General features: G+C 35.3%; 1 long non-coding RNA gene across 1 annotated transcript in view; it reads right to left on the reverse strand.

Annotated features, from left to right (window-relative positions):
• Window positions 1-714: 714 nt before the first annotated feature.
• LOC132026151 (uncharacterized) overlaps window positions 715-26,441 on the reverse strand; it is a 64,902-nt gene continuing 39,175 nt past the window's right edge. Inside the window, exons 3-5 of the long non-coding RNA XR_009406798.1 lie at window positions 18,907-18,994; window positions 2,769-2,816; window positions 715-1,838 (exon numbers count right to left, since the gene is read on the reverse strand). This is a non-coding gene — a long non-coding RNA (uncharacterized LOC132026151). The remainder of the gene's footprint in view (window positions 1,839-2,768; window positions 2,817-18,906; window positions 18,995-26,441) is intronic.

Raw genomic sequence — 26,441 nt, forward strand, 5'->3', positions numbered from 1 at the left:
TTATATAAAACAGTGTAGAAAGAGCTAACTTCCATTTTGGGGTCCCACACATCTGGATGGCCTGGAATCTCAAGTCTAAATCACAGAAGCTAATCATCTTCAGAGGTTCTGGTGTGGAAAAGTGCAAACAGGTCAATGCTCATCAGGGATCTTGGCCACAACCCAAATGACTGACATAAAGCAATGCACGGGGTTAAATTACAGGCAAATAATTTTTTTTTCTTTAATAAAAGCATCTTATTAGATTATGAATTTTACTCTGTTGTGCAATGGACCATGTATTTTCTTTCGGATGACATGAACAAAGATAATCATGTTTTTAACCCTTGCAATCATAAATACGTGTCTGGCCCCCAAATAACCTCTTGAGAGATTTTATGTCTTATGATATTTTCATTTTTGAAAACATTTCTATATTATCTCAATTGAACAAGACATGCGGGTACTAATAATTTTGGGACCCATTCAAAACTATATTCTTTAACTGTCCCCAAGTTTTGTTTAGTAAAAAGCTATATAGAAGAGAACAGAGAGGCAGTGATGTGCTCTGGTTAGATGAAAGTTCTTCCTTACCTACTTCTGTTCTTACCAAAACATATCTTTAGGAGTGAGTTTCATGCCCTCTATCCAAATTTATGAACCACATACTGTTCCCTCCTTGAGGTCCAGTAGAAATTTTTTTTCCCATCTCATTCCTTTTTTAGTATTGACTCTAAGTGGGTGTTCAGAACAAATATCCAAAATGAACTTCTCAGGTATTTCATTCAGCACAGATGAAAATTAGATTTGTTGTTTTATTCCAGTCCTTGTGAATCAATAATCAACGATTTTATGCACCAAATTTTGTAACATTATGGGTTTTCCAGCGACTCTTGAAAACTGAATCACGCTCAAAGGATCTAGAGATTTGTCTTCTTTCAGTATAATGATGTACTATAGGTTGGTTAATTGAATTTAAAATGGGGTTTAAAAATAAATGGTGTTGGATTTAAAGACAATTCCCAAAATGTGATCAATGGCAGATTCTCTGGCCTGTAGTGCCACCTCCCGAGGCAATTAACACCAAGAAGTCAATGGAGTTCAGATGTGTATACTGGGCCATGTTTATCCAAAAAAACCAGTCAAATCAACATAAATATTGATATTTATAAAACAATCTCAGCGAGTGGAATATTTAGTCCACAGAGGATTTAAAGAAACACAAGGACATATTTACTAGTAGTTAAGATACTGTCAAGTATAATATTTTTAAGACAAAATGTTCTGGCCTTTTACAATTTTATTTTTTTAATTACAATCATTTCAGCTAGAAGATATTTGCCCCAGAGAAGATACCATTAGAAAAACCCTAACAAAATCACAAAATAAGTTATTTTAGAGTCTTCCTTCACTAACATCTCTTTTGCTTTTATTAAATTCAGCTTACATCAATGTCCAAAAAGTTGGCAGTCATTCCACTGTCATGCTATCACTCTTAATTTTTCAGTACATCATTCTCTTTGAGATGACGATACACATTGTGGTCATCTGTGGCCCTTGTATTGTGCCTAAAATTGCATTTCTTAATGTTGTGCTAGATTTCTGCTTGTTGCTCAAAAGAATAACTCTCACAAGAAACCAACAAATTATATCATATAGTTACCCAAAAGGCTAAGCATCCCCAAAATAGTTTCAGACATATTGACTAATTTGAGCAATCCAATTAGTTTCTCCCCATACCTCATACTTACCACAGGGAAGGCATATTTTACATAATGAGATTTACAGAAAATTCTGTCATTCTGGAGAGAGAGCTATAAAAATATATTATGCTTCAGTCTATTTTCGGCTTTTATTTTCTGGCAAAAAAAGGAAAAAATAATTTTGGCAACGACTTGTCAAAGAGTCCCCTCAATTCTTTTTGTTGTTTTAGGGTAACAAAAATATTTTTATGAAACAGAGTTTTTGACCTAAATGCTCATTTCAAAATAGTTTCTTTCACATTCTCAATTCTACTCTCTGCTCAGTTTTGTTACTGTCACTGGAATGATATAAAATTTTGTTAATTTATACTGATTTAAGAACCACCATAAAAACTCACAGTTCTATGGACACAAACTACAAGACTATAACTCTAATAAGCAACGTTAGCTTCATGAAATATCTTTCAAAGAGCACTTTTAAGTTACCACAGTTTTCCCATCCTATATGGGAAACATTTGAAGGCACTCCAGAGAAATATCTGTTTTGGGGGGATATAAAATTAGTATCAAAACGATAAAAATATCTATTGGAGACAAAAGATAAAGTAAGCTTTCTCTTCTATTATGGGAAACAGCCTAAGGGACAAGTCAGAAGTAATGGCAAGGGCTTCAATTTTCCTACAGCCTTTAAATATAACTTTTTACTTCAGTTAAAACCAATATTACATTGAAAGTACAATTTTCACAATGTTTCTATAGTTTCTAAAGATATCTTACTGGAGTGGATAGTAAAATTTTAAATTAGATGTACATCCATTATCACATATTTGGAATACTTTAGAAGAAATAATGGAATAAATATATATATATGTAGCACACAGAGAAATTCATATATATTTCAGTATATTTACATATTTACATACTTATTTACATACTTACATTTACATATTTACATAGTTATTTACATACTTACAAACAGTATATTTTTCCAACACATGACATTTCTTCTTTTGGACAATTTGTGTGTCTATTGGATGGTGGGGGTGAGAAAGCAAAAATATATTTTATTCAAAATTCTATACTTACTGAGGTTGAGTCTTTACAGTTATTCCATGCGAAACAGGACATTTCCATCTGGAGGAATATTTGAAAGAATTAAGATTGATGATCTGCTCTAAGCTGACTTATCTTCATGCTTTTGTACATCGCCCTATGAAACATTTGCTCAGTACCCATTCCTTTTCTTTTTATATTTTTAACAATTTCAGAGATTGGTGCACAAAAAGGTACGCCAGAGCTGTTTTCAAATATCCTTCCACAGGAATAAGGCTGGATTTGGAGGCTACATCAGTTTTCTTACTTTACGACTTTATAAAGTTTGTTTCAGAATTCTCAGTAGATTGTGTTCAGGTAGTTGTCACAAGACCTTGCAAACATAAGGAAAGTCTGCAGGAACCTAAATTTCAAACTTTCAAATAGGAACAATCCATTTTTTTCTTATGTCTAGAAACAAAGATGAAAATCAAACACTCCACTTCCATTGCTAACTTAATAATTGCGCATCAAAGCCTCAAATACAAGTAAACAAAATATTTCTACATCTAAAGCTACCATCGTTTTTTCTTAGTAAAGTGCACCACAAAAAAGCAAAAAGAGAAGGAGAGGAAGGAAGGCGGGAGGGAAGAAAAGGGAGGATTTTGAACTGGCAGGCTTGAACTACAACTTTATCTTAAGAAAAAGGAAAACCACCCTTTGAAAAGTGCTTTATCTTGGTTTTCCTTTGTAAAATTTAAAATTATAAGAGTTTATGTTATAATTTCAGAGAATATTAATATGAGGACTTGACACCAAATAAGCATGTATTATATCCTAAGTAAACAGGTATGTACTACTTCTTTGATTATAGATTATTAGCTGAAAGTGAGTATAAATTTGGATTACCTCCCATTCACTTGAAAACACAAGCATACACTCTCATAAAATATCTTTTAATCAAAAGATAACACCTAGAGCTTTATAATGGTTAAATCTAATATCATTTATCTCCTATTCAAATTATTTTTTAAGCTGTTTTAATTTTTTCTGCCTTTTTTTTTTCAAGATTTTTTATTTATTTATTTGACAGACAGAGATCACAAGTAGGCAGGGAGACAGGCTGAGACAGAGAGAGGGGGAAGCAGGCTCCCTGCTGAGTGGAAAGCCCAATGTGGGGCTCGATCCCAGGACCCTGAGATCATGACCTGAGCCAAAGGCAGAGGCTTTAACCCAATGAGCCACCTGGTGCCCATCTGCTTCTTCTTTTTTTTTTTTTTTAAATGCATGTAAGAATCTAGGATTTCACAGTTCCTTCACATTAGTGTCCTCACACTGGTGCCACATGGACAGCCAGTCTCTCCACTCAACCTTTCCTTCCCAACTCCCAAAAAGCCACTAGGAAATAGGTTCCATCTCAAAATGTCATAAAACAAACTTCCACTCATTCTGTTTTTGAAGAGCAAAGTTTAATAGATTTTTTTCCTTTGTTATTTTTCTCATTATTGAATTGACTGATTTTCCAAAAATAAGATTAGAAGGCTCAACTTTTACCTAATCTATGTGAGAAATAGTTTAAATTTAAAAATACATTGTAAGAGACATTTATCAACCTGTATTATTAATATAGATATTTAGGTTATGGATTAATTATTACACTAGTTTGAATTTTGCTATTTATGACTTTGTCTCTTGCCTTTTACCCCCAACCCAATCTAAACACACCAAAATATAGATAATTGAATTCTTAAAGTATAAAACTAATTCTAAAGGTCTAGAAAAGGGACGCCTGGGTGGCTCAGTTGGTTAAGCAGCTGCCTTCGGCTCAGGTCATGATCCCAGCGTCCTGGGATCGAGTCCCACATCGGGCTCCTTGCTCCGCAGGGAGCCTGCTTCTCCCTCTGACTCTGCCTTCCACTCTGTCTGCCTGTGCTCGCTCTCACTCACTCTCTCTCTGACAAATAAATAAATAAAATCTTAAATAAAATAAAATAAATAAAAAAAATAAAGGTCTAGAAAAGTAGAAAGTAGGAAGTGGAAGTCCCCACAAATAAGAAAAAAAAAATCTGAAGCCTTTTCTGAGCAGGAACAAAGCTCATTTCAGAGGTCTGCAATCTTCTGTAACGTCAGGCATCAGGAGCTACCCTGGGCCCCTGTCCTTATCTGTGACAGAGTCACGGCCCCATTCTTACCTCTACAATTACCAGAAGAATCAATAAGCAAAACAATGTGCTAGCTTTCCTCTATGATTCCTTGATAAGAATTAGGGAGTAGATTTTCCAGAAATAAATGAAGAACTAGGTGACAAGTAAATTGGGGCTTGTTTGTGTGTTTGTTTGTCTGAACACAGAATTCATTGTAAGGACGTTCTCTGCATCGTTATATGAAGTAAAAGGAAAATACTCAGAAAAGGTCAGATGAAACATTTTTTTTTCATTCTCAGTGAACAATAACTGAAGTTAAAAATAGTTTTCCATTCATTCAAAAAGAGCAGTCATGTAGTAAGAGAACTCTGAGAGGGCAGGGCAAGATGGTGACCCTTTATGCTGCCAAGGCCTGAGTTGGCAGGGTGAGCCTACCAGTGTCCCTTAGCTCCAGGCCCCTGTGCCATGGCAAGAAAGGGCAGCATCAAGACCCCTGAGTACATCAGCCTTCACAGTGCATGGATTGAAAAGGAAGCAGATGTAACCTGCAAAGGCTGACGGTGGGGTGGGTTCGTATCGCCCAGAGAACATTCCAAGGTGCCTCTTGGCTCTCTATCAGTGCTCAAGGGACACCCTTTGGGTGACAGGACCAAAGACTGAGGAAGTAATCTGCCTCAGGGCTGTGCATTTCCCCACTCAGGCATTTCTCCTCAAGGAGGACGCAGCACATAAATCAGAGACAGAAGGTCTGTCTCCACGGAAGCCGAGGTATAGCTGAGAGGGTGAAGGAGCCATTGTCCCCAGCGCTCGACTGTCTGTTCAGAGTGTGATTACAGGCTGGAAAAATGCAGCCTTTGCAGAGGTTCAAGTGCCTGAATTCTAAAACAGAGATTAATTAGGGCAGCCAAAATTCAAAGTACTGAAATAATGAACAAGTTTTCAGGACAAATGGAATTAATTTATAATATATAGTAGGCAGCCTGCCCAATGGGTGTGCCCTTTGGACAAGTAAAATAATTAAAAGCCTACGTGTTCTACCAACTCTATGTGAATTTTTTCAACCGATTTCTACAACCCTTGCTGGAACTAAATATAGCATATGCTTTTTTAGCTTGACAAATAAAATCTGCTAAATGGATTAGATGCTCACTATTACACAAGAATTGGACTAACTAATAAAGTATAAGCATGGCCCTTAATTTTTAAAACCCTCAAAAAACCCTCAAAGTATCTTTTAAGAAAGCAGTTCTCTCTTTTCTCTGATAAGATTGAAAGAACATGCTTTGGTGTTACACTGAATCTATTGCCACTTTAACAATGAATTAATTACTATGTGACTTGAAATTTTTCTCTTCAGAAACGTTGTCATATTTATCGAAAATTCCAGAAACTGTGCTGAAGGAAGAAAATAACTGATACAAAATTGTGATCAATAAGGTATACAGTAAAGCACAATCTTTAATGTTACCATGTACTTTCTTGCTTTAGGATGAATATAATCATGTACAGAATTTGGACTGACGTTATCAAGAGTAAAACTCATTCCGTCCAAGGGGGGATATTTAAAAGAGTTTAAATGGTCTGGCTGGTAATGTTTTGGTGTGTTTGTGAGATCAAACAGTAGTTTGGAATAAACAAATCCGTGACAGGAAACTATTGTCATTTTGTTAACTGATTATTTGATAAAATGCAGCTGTATATTTTAAGAGTAAAAATAAGTGCAGAAAAATCCATAGCACAGACTACGACTAAAATGCTTCAGGTTCTGAGTGTCACTGTTACATGTGATATGCCTTTTAAAAAATAAAACTATATATATATACATCTCCAGTCTTTGTATATATATTTTTTTTTCAGTAAAACTTTCCACATGTCCCTTTCTATCCTAAGTTGCCTTCTGTGCATTTTGATGTTGTTGTCATAGAGGGTAGAGACTGGGAAGGAAATTCAGTGTTCATTTATTTGTTCTTTTCATTGCCTTCATTTGTAACTTTTAACTGTGATTCAATCCCTGGTGTACAGTAACTAACTTGTATTGAATATGTGTACATGTCAGATATTTGTCTTCAACTCTCTCAACATCTCTCTATACCTCAGTTTGGTTGGCTCTCTTATTACCAAATCCACAGTCCTCACCATGGTTTACACGAATGGTCTAAATGGTTTCTCTCACTTTTTCTCTTACCCCTCTTCTCACACACTCTGCTCTAGTGTACTTGTGTCTCTTTGCCATTAACAGAGCATGTAAAATTTGAATTAGCCTCAGGACCTTTGCACAGGCTGTCCCTGCTATCTAGAACATTCAACCATCAGTTATCCCCATAGCTTATTTTTCTCTCTGCATTCATGTTTCTAGTCAAAGATCACCTTCTTAGTAAGGCCTTCCTTCACCACTTCAATCTAACAGTGTCAGATCTTTCTCTCTACACACTTAATTCTGTTTTATTTTATTGTTTAATTTTATTTTGCTTAATTGCAAATATCACCATAGGACATTACACTAGATATTAATGCAGTCACTTAGTAAATAGAAAATGAGTACCTGATAGATACCAGGCCTATAAAGTGGGCCTAGATTCTTTGGATACAGCTGAAATCAAAACAGACAAACATCCCTGCCTTCATGGGGTTTACATTTGAGTAAGGAAGATGCAACACAAACTTGACAAATTAATAAAAACATATGGTGTGTTAGATAGTAATGAGGAATCACTATTTTTAGAAACAGAGCAGAAAAGGGAATTGAACTGTGACAAGGGCGGGACTGAAATTTAAAGTAGGTGCCCAGTGAAGGTGATTATAAGAACCCGAGTGCAGGGAGGAAGCTAGCCTTTTAGACAGCTGCAGGAAGGAAACTTCTGGGCAAAAGAAAGAGCACTTCCTGTGGGGTTGGAGGAAGGGGAGGGGAGGTATAGTTTATCAGTTGATTATCTCTCCTCTGGAATGGAACTTCCATTAGAGCTTCTGTCTGTGTGGTTCACTGCCAAATCCTCAAAGCCTAGAACAGGAAGTTCTGACTAAGCATGTGTGAATGAATTTAATAAGTTAGTTATCCTCAGTTTACCAATAATAAAACTGAGGCAAAGCAGTTAAGTGCCCTGCCCAAAGCACGCAGGTAGATTAAGATTTGAACCCAAAAATTCTAACCCCGTAGTCTTTGTGCTAACTCTTACCTTCTGCTACTATATGCTAGTTCTTTCTGACAGTAAGGAAGTCTACGTGGTATGTAGATTAAATGAATGAACTGGAAATCACAAAAGACTATGAAAAGAAGGAAGGAAAGAAAGAGACTCTTCTAGATTACCTATTTTTATGTCCAGTTTTAGGGTTAGACTCAGAAATATTAACACACCTCCCAAGGTTAATTCCAGAATTGTCTGAATTGAAGGCAGACGTGATTACCACTGAAGAGAACAGCAAGGGATGGGTAGTTAGCCTTGGACCTTATCGTGGATTCATGTGTGACTTTGGGCAGTATTCAATCTCTGTGTCTCCATTTCCTCAGATGCAAAATGGGAAGTTTGGGCTAGACAATCCCTAATTCCTTTTCTGTTTTAATGTTCTCTTTCCTCTAAATACAAAGTCCATGAAAATATTCTGGAAAGTTTTGAGCAATTCTTGTCTACTATGAGATGAGTAGAAATCTTCTGTGAGGAAAAAACGGACATACAGAGGCAATCCAAGGGGAAAGAGCTTTAAAGAGAAGGCAAAGGGGTGTAACAATTTATGTGTCAGAGAAATAATATACAACTATCAGACCAATATGGCTGGAACACGGGGTGAGGAAAGAGGCAAAGAGGATGTTGGAAGATGCTTAGGTTCTGAGGTGAGACCATGAAGAGTTTTTAGCACTGGGGTGAGGAGTCTGGATAGTATTCGACGGGTCATTGCATGTATGAACAGCTCCCACACACAATCTCCAAGGCTGCTGTTGACTTTTCAGATAGGTAGCGGTACGTCTACATTGTGGGCTAGAGCAAGAATTAATGTTTTTTGTGCTCAGATGCTTTCTTTGACATGAATTGTTTCAAGATGAAGAGGACAGGGAAGAGACAGAGCTTTAAAGAGTGAATACATTTCACAGATGTTAAAATAACATTGGAAGACCTTCCTTTCTCCTTTCTTTCTTTCTTGCACTAGGTCGTCATCAACTGTGAAGCCTGTGCTCTGTGCTCCCATGTAGCTTCCACAGAGTGGAAGACCACATTATTAAATAAATGACATAGAAACTTACTCCTCAAGTCACTTTGCAGTGCATAGGGTGTAAGACTTAGAGGAAAATTCTAAATCGATTATAATCAATTTTAGAATTTTCAGTTGGCACTAGGTACATGAGAATGGTCATGGTAGAAAAGAGCTGCAAGTTTCCTTTCTGTTGTTGGTTCACTGGTCAAGAAAGTAAGGAAAAATAAAAACATTAGAGAGAGCCCCCCCACCACTTCTTTTTCCCTCTCTTCCTTTCCCCTACCACCTCCTCTTCCTCATTGCTTGTTATGCTTTGCAGCAGTCATCTGGGTGAAAAGCTCAAAAAGTTGCCTTTACAGACTGTGTGATTCACCAGTCTTTGCACAGTATTGCATTTCTTGATGACTCACATGTTGGATCACCCATGTGTGCCCTTCGTTTGTAACTGGAGATTGTGTTTGTCTCCTAGAGTTGTATATAATTCACATGGCCAGTAGCACATTCGTACATCTACAGTATAGGCCAATAAAAAAGTAATAAATATTTTTCAGCAATAGCTTGTCAAATGCACCTAAGAAAATTTAGTAGAAATCCATTTTTGAACAGAAAAGTCAAAAGAAAAAAAAAATATATATATATGTATATAAAACACATATGCAAAAAAAAAAGTGTAGATACTCTGGATTTTGATCATATTAGAAAATTCCAGCCACTTTAAAGTCTAAATATTCAAGTTAACACATTCAAATCAAATTACCACCATAAAGAAGAGGGACCAAATTCTAGAAATTGCTACAGTGCTTACCAGTACACTGCATTCAAAAAATAAAAGTCATGTGTATCATAGTGGTTGTTTCTAAGAAACAAAGGAATTGTTGCGCTGATGGTTTTGATGTGTGTGTGTATCACATATATCTATATTTTAGTAGCATATATGTATATATATTAAAAAAAAATCCTTGCTTTAAGTAGTGAGTTTTTTAGAAGTAAATTAATAGATGATCTCAAACTTTATTTTCCCCGTCCCAATAGAGCCCTCGTATTTCTGAAGCAGAGACAACCACAGACCCCCCCCCATATTTCTCCATATTATTTCTCTTCCTTTGCCTTATTGAATACACCCAAATTTTATTTTATTTTATTTTATTTTATTTTATTTTATTTTATTTTAGTTAATACCTCTTTTACTCATCCATCCCCATGTATTATTTTAGAATATGTCTTGCCTTCAAACAATTCAGAGTCTTAAAAAACATTCTGGGTCTCACTTTGTGTACCTTAGTAGAGGAATATTTGGAAGTGACAGGAAAATATCATTGCAGATGGACCACTTCACAAACTTGAAAACAAATGGACTCTGGCAAGGTATCCTCTGAGAATCAGAACACAGCTCTTCTAAAGATCCATGACTATATCAGCTGTCAACGGCAGGCTTTTTCCAAAGCTGATGTCTGGGAAACAATTGTTTATACTTTGTGTGGGGGAAAAAAGTCTCTTCAGTTAGCTAATCTATCATAAGAAAAACAAAGTTTATTCACTTAAATGGGGGAAAATGAGGACAAATAACCATTCTCCTTTGGAAATGAAATTGTGTTATACAAATATTTCAGAATGTTTGCATTTTTAAAGTAGTGTCTATAGTAAGAGTATAGTAGTGTCTATAGTAAGAAACATAGGTATGTTTCTAGTCTTCTCTATTGAAAAATATTTGAAGAATATTTGCTTGCATCTGAAACTATTCTAATATTATTACCAACCATCTTTTACTAACAAATTTTGTTTTCCTTTCCTTGAGTTTAGTTTTAAGTAATCATTAAGCCCTGTTCTGTTTTATGCTAATGAAACTGAAATGTGGAGGAAGTAAAATCAATTGGATAAGAGTAGAGATTACCTGATAATTCATTCTCCAGGAGAGAGGGGCCATGTGAGCTGTGACTTAGCAGAGCACAGGCATTCCTCCTGGGATTGGCATACAGATGTCTCTAGGTGGAAATGAAGCCCAGCAGTGGGAGAGGGGAAAACAAACACACTCGTTATAAGAGGATGTAATATCTGTTTTCTTAATAGAAACCTAAGAGGGGTTCCGTCTGTATTTTGAAAAAGCACTTCATTCATACAGTTCCGTATTTTAACATTTATAATGCATTTCTCCCTCTTCTTTTTGAAAAGACATTATAATAAAAGGGGCAAAGATAGGGGAGCCTGGGTAGCTCAGTGGGTTAGAGCCTCTGCCTTCTGCTCAGGTCATGATCTCAGGGTCCTGGGATTGAGCCCCGCATCGGGCTCTCTGCTCAGTGCGGAGCCCGCTTCCCCCCCCCCCCCCCCCCCCTGCCTGCCTCTCTGCCTACTTGCAATCTCTGTTTGTCAAATAAATAAATAAAATCTTTTTAAAAAGGGTGGGCAAAGATATTTCGATGAAGTGACTTGAGGGTGCATTTTTTAAGGCTATATTAAAAAAAGGTAAATTCGTGATATTTATACTTATTCATTTGCATTTGAGTTGTGTGGAAACTATAGTTCAGTTCTTTGACATGGAACTGGATTAATCCAAAAAATAATGAGTACCTTTAGGAGATACCCTTTTCCCCATATGTTAATGCACAGATATGATCTGTATTTACTAAAATTCAAAGACAGCTAGGTTACAAATAGTTCTAGCAGTGATTACTGAATTTTTCTATGGACTAAAAAAACTAGCACCTTGGAAGATACTGTATGGTGCTACTGATCCACCGTCAGCTGTCAAGACCAGCTTAGGTGGGAACCCTTTGAAGGATCCAGTTTCGGAGTACCTGCACAGTTCCTGTCACATCGGCTCGGGATTAGTATGATCTGCAGCAAAGCTTCAAAGTATTTTTAATACTACAGAAGCACAAATGCACTCTAAGTTGATATTCAGGAAAATTCCTCACAGTAATTCTTCCTAAGAGTAATGAGATTAAGGTGCAGATGATGGAGAACTATTTTTAAACTCAATCAATCTAAAATGTGATGCTTATTCTGTTGATAAAAGAAGTATGGTATAGGGTAATTTGCATACTTCGCCTATTAAAAAAAAATACATATATTTACGGTACTTCCAGTCCATGAGCATGGATTGCTTAAGAGTTCAGACTTTAACTTTGGGGATACAATATGTTAACTTCAACAAAAACCAATGGAGTCATGACTGCTTAGGTTATGGGGTGGAGGAGGAGTATAAAGAATGGAACAGAAGGGGCCGTCTGGGTGGCTCAGTGGGTTAAAGCCTCTGCCTCTGGCTCAGGTCATGATCCCAGGGTCCTGGGATCAAGCCCTGCATCCGGCTCTCTGCTCAGCAGGGAGCCTGCTTCCTCCTCTCTCTGCCTGCCTTTCTGCCTACTTGTGATCTTTGTCTGTCAAATAAATAAATAACATCTTTAAAAAAAAATAATGGAACAGAAGACCCAAGTTTTTGATGTACCACTTATCAGCTATGAAATCTTAAACAAATGATTTAATCTCTCAGAACTCCATTCCTCAAGACAAAATGAATAGCTCTCAACTTCCCAGTCAATTTCACGTTGCTGTGGTGTGGATTACCATAGCTAAGGGAGGAAAGAATCTATAATGGTTAAAATGGGTTTTGGTACCAGGAAGACCAAGTTTGAATTTGGGCTTCTGCTACTTTCTAACTGAAGGGCCTTATATATTTAAGCTTTCAAAATCTCAGTTTCCCCTTTATAAAGGGGGTATAAGAAAGTTGAGCCAGACTGACTAGTTATCCATCTCTCTATCATCTGTCTGGTAATCATCCCATTGTGAATGCTGGCAAATATTAATAAAACAGAAGAAAGTATTTTTTCTGATTAATATTCCATGTAAACATAACCTATTATTAATGGAAGTAGTATGAGAAAAAATTGTACTTTTCAAAAGTGTTCTTTAAATTGATACTTTATGTCTAAACTTAAAATTCTGAAGCAATTACATATTATTTAAGTTAGAGAATAACAAATAGGATATTGTATCAATCTAATTATAGTCACTGAAAGAAATGAATGCATTCAAGTAAGAAGGGAACATTGTAAAAGAAAAAGTATGAAAAGTATATTCTCTCTATTCTTCCTCCTTCTATCAATCTTTAGAAAGTATTTTTAGGTTTTCTTTTGACATCTAGGGGAGTAGTACCTGCTTGGGAGAATTACTTATAGGAGTTGTTAAAAATCATCATACCTGAAGAAAAGAGAAAACCGCGACTCAAACAGACACTTGTACACCCTTGTTCATTGCAACACTGTTGATAATAACTAAAGGGTAGAAGCAACCCACTGTCCATCAATAGACAAAGGAATTAACGAAAGGTGGTATATACATACAAGGGAATATTATTCACCCATAAAAGATGAGGAAGTTTTGTTACATCATTGATGAACCTTGAAGATGCTAAGTAAAATAAGCCAATCCCAAGAGGACAAACACCGTATGATGCCGCTTGGGGTACCTAGAGTAGTCAAATTCATGGAGACAGAAGGTAGAATGGTGATTGCCAGGACGGGAGCAGGGAAGGATGGAATGCAGAGTTCTTGCTTAATGGACATGGAGTTTTGGTTTAGGAAGATGAAAAAATGTTCCAGAGATGAATGGCGGTGATGCCTGCACAAGGATTTTAATGTATTTGATGCCACTGAACTGTACACTAAAAATGGTCTAAATTTTAGGTTATACATATCTTTTACATCATAAAAAAATCTTCCTATCTAATAATTGTCAGTACATTTCCCTGCCTCCTTAGAATCGTAATCACAATCTTGTTTTTGGTGTGTATTCAGTATGTCCAAAAATAATCTGAACGGGATGTGGAAAGGGGAGTAAAATTGATCATTTTTGTTTTGGCTGAATCATCTCATTTTAATCCCCATTTTCTGAGTTTAAAATAAATTCATTTAATCTATGTTACGATAACCAAAATGGCTTCTGGGTTTGCTTCTTCTTCTAGCTAATGGGTTTGGACTAGAATGATTGATTGATTTAGCAAGGCAGGCATTTTATAGAAACACCCAAATAGCTCCCTATAAATGGAACTGAGGTCTGTACACAAAGAGTACTCATACAAATGCTGCGAGTATTTACAATCGGGTCCTTTAAGGAAAGTCTTATGTAACTGAGTATCATAATATTCTTTATATACCCTCATCAGATCTTTAAAATTTCACTTTTCACATACACCCTTATTCCATCCATAACCTTTTAGACTCCAAAATTCCCATTCTAGTCCATTAGAACATTTCTCTCCCATGTGCACCAAAGGACATATGCAAGGATATTTGTAGCAACAGCATGTTTAACTGTAAAGCAGACAATAACTCAAATGTCAAAGAAGAGAATAGAAAAAGAAATTGCGGGTATTTGCACAATTGAATACTGTATAGTGGTGAAGTAAACAAACATATTATTATACGCAATAATGTCCATGGCCCTTAGCAACATATTTAGTGAAAAAAGCTAGTGCTAGTAAGGCTATTAGAAAATGTCATTTTTTCAAAGCTCTACACAAGCAAAACTATCACACACACATAAAAAGATAATCCCAAAATAAGTCTCAAAAGTGGCAGAGCCATTGTGAAAATCTGTGTAAGTTATACTGCACACTTCAAAGGACATCATTCATATCGGGCCCAGCTGGATATGAAAGTACACATCTTGTGCATTTGTAAAGTACACACTTTGCACAACTTCATATGTAATGGACTGGGTAACTATAACTTCTGGGGAAGAAGGGAGAAAGGGGAGAAGCAACACTTTCCATACGTTCTAATTCTTAATTCTAACTCTAATTCTACTGTTCAAATTCTTAAACTGGATAGTAGATTTATAAGTATTCATTGCATTGCAATAATTTTTTGTATTTAACAAATGGTAGACTCCTAGAAATAATTCTAGGATATATCTTGGGTTTTAGGATAGAAGAGAGTGGGAATATAAAGTCAACTATTTCTCATACATGGAGAATTTTTTTATTCTACCCTATTCTTTCACCCCTAAAAATCACTGTTTTTTTTTTTTTTGTTGTTGTTGTTGTTTGTTTGTTTTGGTTACCTAAGAAAAAAATACACATCCTAAATCAAAATATTACACTATAGGGCCCCACTTAGCTACATCAAATTCTGAAAATTAAATATTTGTCATGATTTCTTGTCATATATTAACTAAGTATGGAGACATCCAATCCTGACTCCATGAAAAAATGATATATTAAATTGTCCCAAGCTCAGTAAATATCTTCTGAGGTTCCTCAGATAAATAAAATATGTTGAATAATTCCTGGCACATCTAGATTGGGAAAAAGATCTAACTTCTCAAACTACTGTATGTCTGGTGATTCCCATCATTCCTACGCAATATGTAGTGCACAGCATACTCTACTGTGATTTTCTACACAAAATTATTAGGAATAAAATTTGTTTAAAATTGTTTGAAAATTAAGAATCAATTTACTTGTAATGGTTGGCTCTTTCCAAAACAGATGGACATAATCTAATATAAGTGTTTTCGATTGAAGCTGACCTAAGGTAGTGTCACTTTCATTAAAAAAAGGGACGCCTGGGTGGCTCAGTTGGTTAAGTCAATGCCTTCGGCTCAGGTCATGATCCTGGCATCCTGGGATCGAGTCCTGCATCAGGGTCCTTGCTCGGCAGGGAGCCTGCTTCTCTCGCTGCCTGCTTTCTGCCTGCTTGTGTGTACTCTCTCTCTCTGGCAAATAAAATCTTAAAAAAAAAAAAAAAAAAAGCCTCCCATGGTGACATTAAAGTCACTTATTGCAACAAGCATCTTTTATCTCAAACTTAATTTGATTTAAAAATATTGTTTTATTTTATTTTAATTTTTTTAAGATTTTATTTATTTATTTGACAGACAGAGATTATAAGTAGTCAGAGAGGCAGGCAGAGAGAGAGAGGGGGAAGCAGGCTGATGCAGGGCTTGATCCCAGGACCCTGGGATCATGACCTGAGCCTAAGGCAGAAGCTTTAACCCACTGAGTCACCCAGGCGCCCCTAAAAATATTATTTTAAAAACTTAGGTAAGTCTAGTTGAAAGTTCATGAAATTCTCATGATATATTTTTGAAACATGGAAACAAAGTTATCTGTCAGTTACTAATCTAATACACTTTTAGACAAAATAAATATTGCTTTTTAAAATATCTGTTAAAACCATTTATAAATATAGATAATACTGGATAGTGTTAAGGTATAAGATAATTGATTACATATTCTTGCTGATTTTTTAATGAAGTTCTTAAAAAATATATATGCATAGATATATTTTAAAGATTTTATTTATTTATTTGACAGAGGGAAAGAGCGCACACACAAGCTGGCAGAGAGGCAGGCAGAGGGAGAGGGAGAAGCAGACTCTCTGCTGAGCAGGGGCTCAGTGTGGGGCTCGATCCCAGAACTCTGGGATCATGACCTGAGCTGAAGGCAGCTGCTTAATTGACTGAGCCACCTAGGCATCCCCAAATTTTTATATTTTTGAGAAAAGAACTGTTTCTGTAAAAAATGTAACACCTTATTTTCCCATCTGCAAGGCCATTCTAAGTGAAATACTCATTTTCAGAAAGTTTTGATTGGTAAATCACTATAATAAACATTACGTTAAAGGAACACATTCAAAACTTGTTTCTCCATTAACATTTGAAACACCATTTATATTTGTGTGATACACAAAAATGCAGAGAACAGCTCCTTCCATTTATATATAATAATCTTAACATAAAATACTTTGTTTTAAGAACAAAATATTTTAGCTATTATTCTTTAATGGACACACATTCTTGATTTTCACTTCATATTTGTCTATAATAAACCATGTATCATTTCATATCCAAGAAAGATTAAAACCCTAAAAACAAACAAGCAAAAAAATGTGGAGAGGGGTTATCATAATAACAAGGGGAAAAAAAATCCACAAATTGGTTTAAATTAATTAAGTTAAAATAGTATAAACCAAAGTATGTCTTTTGTCTAGCTTGATTAGGTCAACTCATAAACCCAGTTTAAAAAACAATTTGCTCCATTTTTCCAGCAAAAGAGAAAAATGAGGGCAAGTACAGTATAGGAGAATTTTTAAATGAGACATACTGACAGATTATAATATGGTGTCTCATCAGATGACGTGGTGTTTTGACTACTTGACTGCAGTAGGGCTATAATTTAAATGCCATTAAAGACACATAAGCTCTAGCATGGAGACAGGAATACTGTAAAATTTTTTGGTCTGTAGTCACAATGCAGATAAAATTGTTCCTTTGATCTTTCAATGCCAAAGTCTGTTGTCCAGAAGGGAAATGTCTTTGTGCTTCTGTCTGAAGCTAAGACAGATTTCATTTTCCATCTAAGTCATTTTGTTAACGCCACATAAAAAGTAAAGTGTATTTTATCAGCAGAGCTTAGTTTTCTTTCATTGTTATTTTAGGTTACTTTATGACTATGTAGTGCTCAAAAAAAAATGTGCTCAAAATACACACATCTGGGTTTAAAGTGACTAGACTCTAATTCCAAATGTCTTGATGTGTTTACTGGCATTTGTATCTTAGGAATTAAGAACATTGTTGTTTTCTTCTCTTCTTTTGTACACGTTTCTTAAAGAATAAGGACATATTTTGCTTTTAAGACTTAGCAGAACATAAACATATGTTTGACCTCTGTGAGAAACCTCACGAGCTAGTAATTTGTAATAAAATTTATGTAATAAAATCATTTGCAAAATCAGTGAATTCACAGTGAATTCTCTCCTGAGCAAGTCTCTTAATTATTGAAAACCTGTGATAATTAACAATTTTTTAGCTTTAAATTCTACGTATATATGTTACATTTTAAGGGGAACATAATCTGGGAGATGTTCATAATGGATTCATTATGTCTTGTTCTTTAGAAAATCCGACAGTAAGAATTTCTCATTGTGATTTGCACATAGTCCTGATAGCTCATTATAAATTCATGTAAAAAACAAATATTGTTTTTAGACTGCAGGATGCCAGTGATAGTTTCCAGAATCCATTAAACCTTAGGTCTTAAGTATTCACATTTTGATTCTTTTAATTTTAAAAAATGAGAGGTAATTTAAAAAAAACAGATCCCAAGTTAAGAATATTTTTGCCAAGATTGAATCTAATATTATATAAATATCATTTGTTTCTTTTCTCTGTTCTCACACATAAGAACTATTTCCAGTTTCTTTTCAAGGTGAAATTTTGGGGATGATTGAAGTAGTATACTTAAAGGCCAAAAATCATATTTTTATTCTGTCAAATCCTACTATCTGCTAAAATTTTGATAATAAACTACTAAAGTCAGGTTGGAAATAGTTTAAAAGTGAAATGTCATATGCACAAATAGTATTTATTTTTTCTTCCTTGATAATTGGGTTCTATAATGACATAACAAAATTCTAAAAGTCAACTTTCTGACAGTTTTTAAAATTAAGTCATTTTAAAAACGAGAGAAAAAGAAAAAAAGCTTATTCAGCACTATTTCTGGTGCAGGTCATGCTCAAAGGACAATTTAAATGCATCAGGCTTTTCTACAAAACACCCATCCATAAGCAAACAAAATCACAACCAAAGCTTGTACCTGAACTCTTCATTAATGCTGTTCTTCTAACTATTTCAGAGAGTGGTTTGTATTCAGGAGCCACGGAGGCTTCTTTTGTTTCCTGTCCCAGTGTGGGGACGAATGGAGAGGTTACTGTTAAAAAGTCTTTGCCTAGCTTTTGTTGTTGCCCATTGGTGGCATATTATTAGTACAGACTCTAGAGTGTAACCTCCCTGAGAGCAGTGTCCTATGCATTCTTCTTTATCTCCCCCAGAGCTCAATACATATGGTAGATGACAGAAGTCCCCACCTGCTGGATGGTGTACCCGTGCCTCTTTTGTGTAGTAGATGGATTCCTCGACAATGAAAAGCACATCACTGGCATATTACCCAAACCCCTGCAAAACATAAATGATGTGTAAAAGCACCATCATATAAAAATAATTCTGCTTTGCTAATTTTGAAAATAATGCATCTGTCTGTGAATGTCTAGGAAGAACCCAAGTTTGATATAGAATTTCCTATTACTCAGTGCACTTTGAGGAAAAGTGAATTACAGTTAAGATAACAAGTAAAGGCTAGAGCATGAATAGCAACAAAAAACTACCCAAGGAATACACTGTATATTTTGTATCTGATTTTGAGATTTTTTAAAAAAAAAATCACGCCAACAACTTTCTGGAATCCGTAATTGCTAATGGTTATATAAGTATCAGCCCCAAGCAGATTGCCTAGCAAGATTTTCTGGAGCACTGATGGTAAACAAGCCAATAACTATGCAAACAAATATTGCTTTTATGGTTATTTAAACACTCAGTATACACTGGAGTATTAAAATACTAGGAGAAGACACAATAACTTCTGCTTATCAGAGGAATATTTGTATAAAACTGACAAAATGCTTAAGCATACACGGAATCAGTATTACAGGAAATTTATTATAAACCCAGTGTAAAAATATTTCTAACCAGAAGGCAATACCAGAGATTATAGTCACTAGAATAGAGGACATGAAAAATTATTTTAAATCAACTATTTAATTATGAAAGAGAGAGAGATTGAGATTTCATCACTTATAAGTATAAAATTCCAGAAGAAGTAATTGAGCAAAAAGAAAAATTAAATTAAATTGGAGATTAAGGCAAATAAAAATATACAATGGGGGATATTGTTACGTTTGGGGGGAAATATAGGAAAGAGGAAAACCTTAGTAAAATTTGTAAATTAAATAAAAATCGTATGTCAGTATGTTTTTGCAGAGTTATGCTCTGAATTTGAACAGCAATCCTCAGCCTGTTCCACAGCAAACCAGTTTAGCTTCAAGGAGATCATTGGTAATAATTTTGATTAATAAGGCAATTGTAGGGTGTTACTAAAATCCATTTCATTCTTAATTTGATGAGACAAAAAAAAGCACAAATGCTCTTATAACGAAGATAGCTATTCTTTGTAGCCACTTTAAAGATAAATTAACAGTAAAACAACACAATACTTATTTCTTTTGATTCTTTCTAAGGAATAAAGGAATTCTGAATAAACAACATTATAATTTTACTGGCTCAAAAACACAAAACAGTTTCAGACATTTAGTGAAGATAAAATACAATTGTGTTTGCCCAATACTAATAATTCTGCACTCCTTTTGGAAATCTCTTGATTTCTAGCAGACTGATAAGGATCTGAAAATCTCTGTTAAGTGAGACCCTCTGTGAGCAAATGCAAGGCATAGTGCTTCCCACAATACTATGAGAATCAATTTGTAACTTCAAATAATCAATTCTCTTCCAAGTATTTAGATAGAAGCACATCTTTGCAGAAGCCTCCTTCCATGCTGATTACTTGAGAAAATTATGGCGGAGGTGAAACCATCAAATAAACTCTGGAGAAGAGTGCAATTATGAGCAAAATCAGTTAATTCTCTAATAAAGTGTGCAATGTCAAACATGGTTAACTCTGGACCATGACCACAATGAACAGTCATCAGTCATGAAGAAAAAGTCAAGCTTCCATATGTAGAAGTGGTTCAGACTGTGACAAGATACTCTTTGGTGTATGGTTCCAAACTGCGATTGGGACAATAGTGTGCTCCAATATCCAAGCTTCTTAAGCAGCCAGAAAAATATCAAAACAATGAGGGCGCTTTGGAATGTGTAGTCAACTTCCTGTTGTACAACAGGAATCACAGCTGCTACTGTAGCTGTGGGTTTCCAGATGTCAAGGCTGTGAGGATAGTGAGGTAATTGCAGGAAGGAAGGGATACAATTTTGTTATCACAGATTACCCTCCCCTTTGAAAACCATGGATACGGCATCAATGTCAGTGCTTTGGATGTGCACATTATGAACTCGGTCTTCATGCAGAAGTGTCTCCACATTTGTACATTTGCTTCTGCGGAAGAGGATGGGCTAGGATTGTTATAATGGGTGGGAAACAAAAAGTGGACACTCTCAAAGCCTTATACTGCTAGTTTTATAAAGCATCGATAAAGTGTTAATAGGTATTATCGGCAGAAGTTGGTCTTCTAAGAAGAAGCAGACGGCAAGGTTTAACTGTAAGTGTTTCTGAATGCCAGCATTAAGAAAAAAATAAAATGCTTGGACACAGATTAATCAACAACTCTTTTTAAGGCTGTCTGTGGTTATTAGTGACTGAGCAGAGGAAACTGGATGATGATTTTCCAGTATTCAGCTAAAAATAACTCCCTTCTCAGCTTCCCCTGCTGTGTTGTTGAAGGCTAGAAGTTATCAAAAAGTCCATAAAGCCATTCCAAAGCCAGAATCAAGGTGCTATTTTGGCATACCTCACTGGCAAAACCGGTATGTATTTGTTCACAGGTCCATGAGGTTAGCTGAAAAAAATTCAACAATTTCTTTCTTTTCTAAGGTTCTCAGTTATTATGCTGAGTGTGGAACATCTGTTTAAGTGCTGTTTGTAAATGAACATTCGCAGTTGGCACCTCCAAACAAGGCAGGATTGGCAGGATTGAATATAGTATCTGAGAAATGGTCAGCTCTGGATTCATTCTACCAGCTACGAAGCTAAGAGACTTCTCATTTCCCTCACACCAGAAACCCAATTCACTGAAACACTAAGCTTTTCACGGTTTTTGTGGAAAGGTGTGGATTATTATTGACCCATATTGAGCTAACAGCAGTCAACTAAATCAGACACAATCACATGTGCAATTCTTCTGCAATTCTCCAAGAATTTTGGAGTTAAAACAAGAACTTTATGTCTGTCTTATTAAACATGGCCTATTGTTTCTGACTAAGAACACCTGATCACACAATTCCAGAGAGTACCATTCACATCATCATCTAGATCAAAGGTGCCTCCAGAAGTTGTGCAGTGCACAGCCTGTACAACTGTAGGTAACAGGCCTTTGAAAAGATTGTTTAGAATCCTGAGTAATTTATTCAGTATAGTTAATGTCCTGTAGTGTAATGAGATCTTAAATTTAATGGGACCTTGCCAAAGTTTAAATAAAAGTACTGAATTAGTAGGGTCGCGCTGTACATTTTTAAGCTGTATAATATGTAAGGGCAAGAACAATTGTATACTGTGGTTGGGGGGGACGCTGAATGGTGAGAATGATTAATTCTTTTCTGGCAAGTGGAAAAAGGATGACTAAGGAAAAATATGAACAAAATATTGATAACTAAGCGTTTGCTAAGTATGAGAAAGTGTACTTTTACTTTCTAAGCAGGCAGGATTTAAAAAAAAAAAGTTTTTAGCTAATTTAAAGCCCTGTTTGAGTGTAGTTTTATCAGTTTTCTTTTTCCCTTTAGGGTTTCCTGTCTTTCAAATATGTGTGGAGAATCTTTTATTAAAAACATCCACTGTTATAAGTCATTCCTCTCAGTGACAAATCTGATTTGGTCTACTACTGATGAGTAAACTGAAATATATACAACTCTTTTAACATATTTACATTTAAGTGGGCCTTCCCATTTTCAATAAAGAGAAAGTTACTAAGCACAGTAAGAAGCTAGATCAGAAATAAGTATGTGTCTAAAGCCATGGGCCTTTTTGAGCCTGGATTACCTGAGCACTTGCAAGAAATGCAGTTCTCGGGCCCTGCCTATTGCTGGGCTTGAAACCCAGCAATCTATATTTTAACACGTCTTCCGAGTAATTCTGATTTGTAAAAGCTTGGGAAATTTTGCCCTAGAAAATGTGTGATTATTAAAATCATCCTTTAGTAATTAAGTTGCAAGAAATAGTGACATAATGCATTGGCAAAGGAAATTATATTTTCAATTTCCTACGTATCTTCTATAAAAATGTTTTATTACTTTTAAAATTCAGTAACAATGATAAGTCCTCATATTCACTTTTCTGTTTATGTGTTACCAGGGAAAGACTTCACTGCAGATTAAAAAAAAAAAAGTACCGTTACTGAGTTCTTTTAAAGAAAGAAAAAGCTATAAGCATAACTCTATCTTATAATTTCATTACTACAAGTTGGAGCTATAAGCCTTCCAAGTGTTATGTCTAACTCTTGGCATTATAGATTCATGGCTATATGTTCAGTGATAATCGAATTCATGCTAGAAAGGAACTCAGCCTGTATCTATTCTTAGTGTAGGACTCAAGGTCTATAAAAGGCAAACCTGTTATTTTATCTTTCATGGATCCAGAGACTTTTTATAAATCTCAAGTCTGAAAAATATAATAAAAAATAAATATTAGTTGTATTTAAATTTTAATGCCTCCATATCATTAGTAGAGGGTTTTTAAGTAGGCAATCTTAAAAAGCTTGGAGAAAGTACATGAATGCCATCAAGAAGGAAAGGCAGGGGTGCTTGGGTGGCTCAGTGGGTTAAAGCCTCTGCCTTTGGCTCAGGTCATGATCCCAGAGTCCTGGGGTCAAGCTCCGCATCCATCCGCTCTCTGTTCAGCAGGGAATCTGCTTTCTCCTCTCTCTCTGCCTGCCTCTCTGCCTACTTGTGATCTCTGTCAAATAAATAAATAAAATCTTTTAAAAAAAAAAAAAAAAAAAAGAAGGAAAGGCAAATTGGCTCAGTTTTCCAGGTACTCACTGGGGAAGCCACATACACTTATAATTGTATACAAAAGCTAAATAAAACATCATTTAATACATCGAAATCATTCATATAGGGTTTTTTTGGGGGGGGGCGTTAAAGCTAAACCAAGCTAAGACGTTTTGGCTTAATGACTTTCACAGTTTTTAGAAGACCAGTGGATCAATACTATCAACACATTTTTTCCCCTATGCTCTAAAAACTTGGGGTTCCTTATTTCCTGCATATTTCTCTTTTGATGGCTTGCTTCTGAGACTTCCACGTAGCTTATTTTTTTTTCCTTTCCTATCAGTAGATTTCCACCGAAAAACCTCTCAAGTCCCCAAAACGTATCAAGTTAATAATTCTCTACCATCTCATTGTTGTTAGTTAAAAAAAATAGTTGATAATCCACATTTTAAATACATGGCTATCAGCCCATTTTGATGATGATTTCCCAAGTTCTCTGCAGATGTTTTGCTTTTGTTTTCAGTATTTGGTGAGCCGTTCCAGGGAAATTGTGCTTTAGTAGATGGATAGCGCAATGAGGGCCACTGTCCTGCTATAATCAGGACTCCATGAAAAAGTATCTGGTAGGGTCTTAATTTGTTCTCTGCTGCAGAAAGTTACCTCTGAAAATGTATTGCTATAGTTAACTATAATACACAAGAAGAAATTTTTCATGTCCAATCACAGGCAAACATGCATTAATTTACTTGGCTTACAGTGCAAGTTTTCAGGTATGGCACAGTGTGAGTTCACATTCAGTATCCCTTATAATCTGTGTATTTTTAATCCAATATTTAATGTTTCAAGTAATGGATATACCATTGAGATTCCTATTTTTTGTAACCTGCAGAGACATTAACATTATAAACCATTTCTTCACTTAGTACATAAAAGTACTTTATAGAAAATGTCTATTAAAGATAATGCAAAAAATCAACATAACTCATTTTCCATTGAGATAAGAGAAGAAATGAAAAATGTCTAGACATGTGGCTCTCAACCAAAGGCAATGTCTGATAATATCAATGTGGTGAGAGAGGAATGCTACTGACATGTGAGTAGAGGCCAAGGATACTGACTAAAAGTGTTATAAAGCACAGTGCTACAATATACAATCTCTTATGCCAAAGAATTATCTCGTCCAAAATATCAATAGTGCCTCTGTTGAGGAACCCTGGCCCAGAGAAAAATTAAGTCCTATTTAGTCAACACAAGTTGGTCATAGTTATTATGATTTCCATGATTCCCACTGGAGAAATCAAAGCCTTCCATCATGGCCATATAACCATAGAATATGAATCAAATTCCCTTTTCTCATATTCAAAATGTCCATATCCACACTAGTGCTCAAGATTTGAAGAGAGCTCTTCTTCTCAGTGGAGAAAATATGCCTAATTATGATCGACCAGCATTGAATCCCCTCTACCAGCTGACGTTTTTGCACTGGCGTTTTGAGTTATGTGGCACACTGCCTTGCGTGAATGCTCAGTTTTGTTAATCAACTTCTTTTCCCAAAAATGTTATTTCCTTAAAATGAAACTTCATCTTGAAAAAATAAGCAGTCACTTTGCTAACTGTATAATTACTGTTCCTAACAAGATTTTCACTTACATTTCTTCTCCTTCTAAGTTTCCTTTATGATTATGAAGTTGATAAAATACAAAAGCACAGCCCAGTTTTTAAGTGAAATATATTCTTGAGCCATAAACATCTTTCAATGTGTCTTTCAGCAATCCCCACAATAACTCTGAAAATGTTTTCTCAGGCATACGTAATGACTTTTTCCTTTGTTACCAAAGGATGTTTCTAGGCTTCTTTTGTTAAAGATGCCACTCAAAATTCAGTATAATTGTGCAACATAAAAATTAACAATGGGAAAATATTGTTGTGCATATATAATTTATCTGGCAATACAAACAGCAGGTTGGCAATCCTGTATTTTTGTGCATTTTGATTTGAATTTTCATTGAGTTAGATCCTTTGGCACTACCTGTAGAAGGGGCAGGTGATACATAGCTGCATTTCCTTGTCCCTGAAGAAGATTCTAGAAGAGGTAGTTCTATGTGAAGCCTAATTATCTCTGCAATGTTGGATCATAGATATCTTTATTAAGAATATACATACCACACACCTACAAACTTTGATGTCAGCCATAGGTTGCTTCATATACCATTAAGACAAGGTATATCAAACCCAACTTTCATAGATCAGTCTATAAAAGTACCAGGAAAAATAATCATGTTCATCCTCATTTGCCCTGATTTCCCCCACTTTTTGGATGAAGGAATGCAATTTTTCCATAAGTCTGCATTCATTGTATTATCATGTTCTGTATTTTATGTATTGTTATTTAAATTATAATGATCATAGAGATAGTTAACATCTTGATGCTATTTAACTAAATTTGAAGTCCCTAAAACACAAATTGAAATCAAACCTGAAAACTGTCATAAAATTGTTGTTTAATTAAAAAAAAAAAAAACATTATATTACTTAGATGTGTCCTCAATGATTTGGGACTGAAATGTATGCCCTGAATAAGTAGCAAGTAGCATTTAATTATGGAAAGTGAAAACAACCTAAGTATTACTACTTCATCAAAATGTTCATTTTTAATGGAAGACATAGCCATCTTTTAAATATTTGCATCAGAAAATGCTTAGAACTAAAAAGTTAAACAAATTACAATTTCTTAGATACATCTAGACTTGCATTTTTAACCTTAAGGCAAAGTGGCAAGCTTTTTAAAGCTCAGCCATTCTACTTGTTTACTTTACAAAAATACTCATTTCCAGTAACATCACCACAAATA

Source organism: Mustela nigripes, chromosome 10 (genome assembly GCF_022355385.1).
Source record: "Mustela nigripes isolate SB6536 chromosome 10, MUSNIG.SB6536, whole genome shotgun sequence".
NCBI lineage: Eukaryota > Metazoa > Chordata > Mammalia > Carnivora > Mustelidae > Mustela > Mustela nigripes.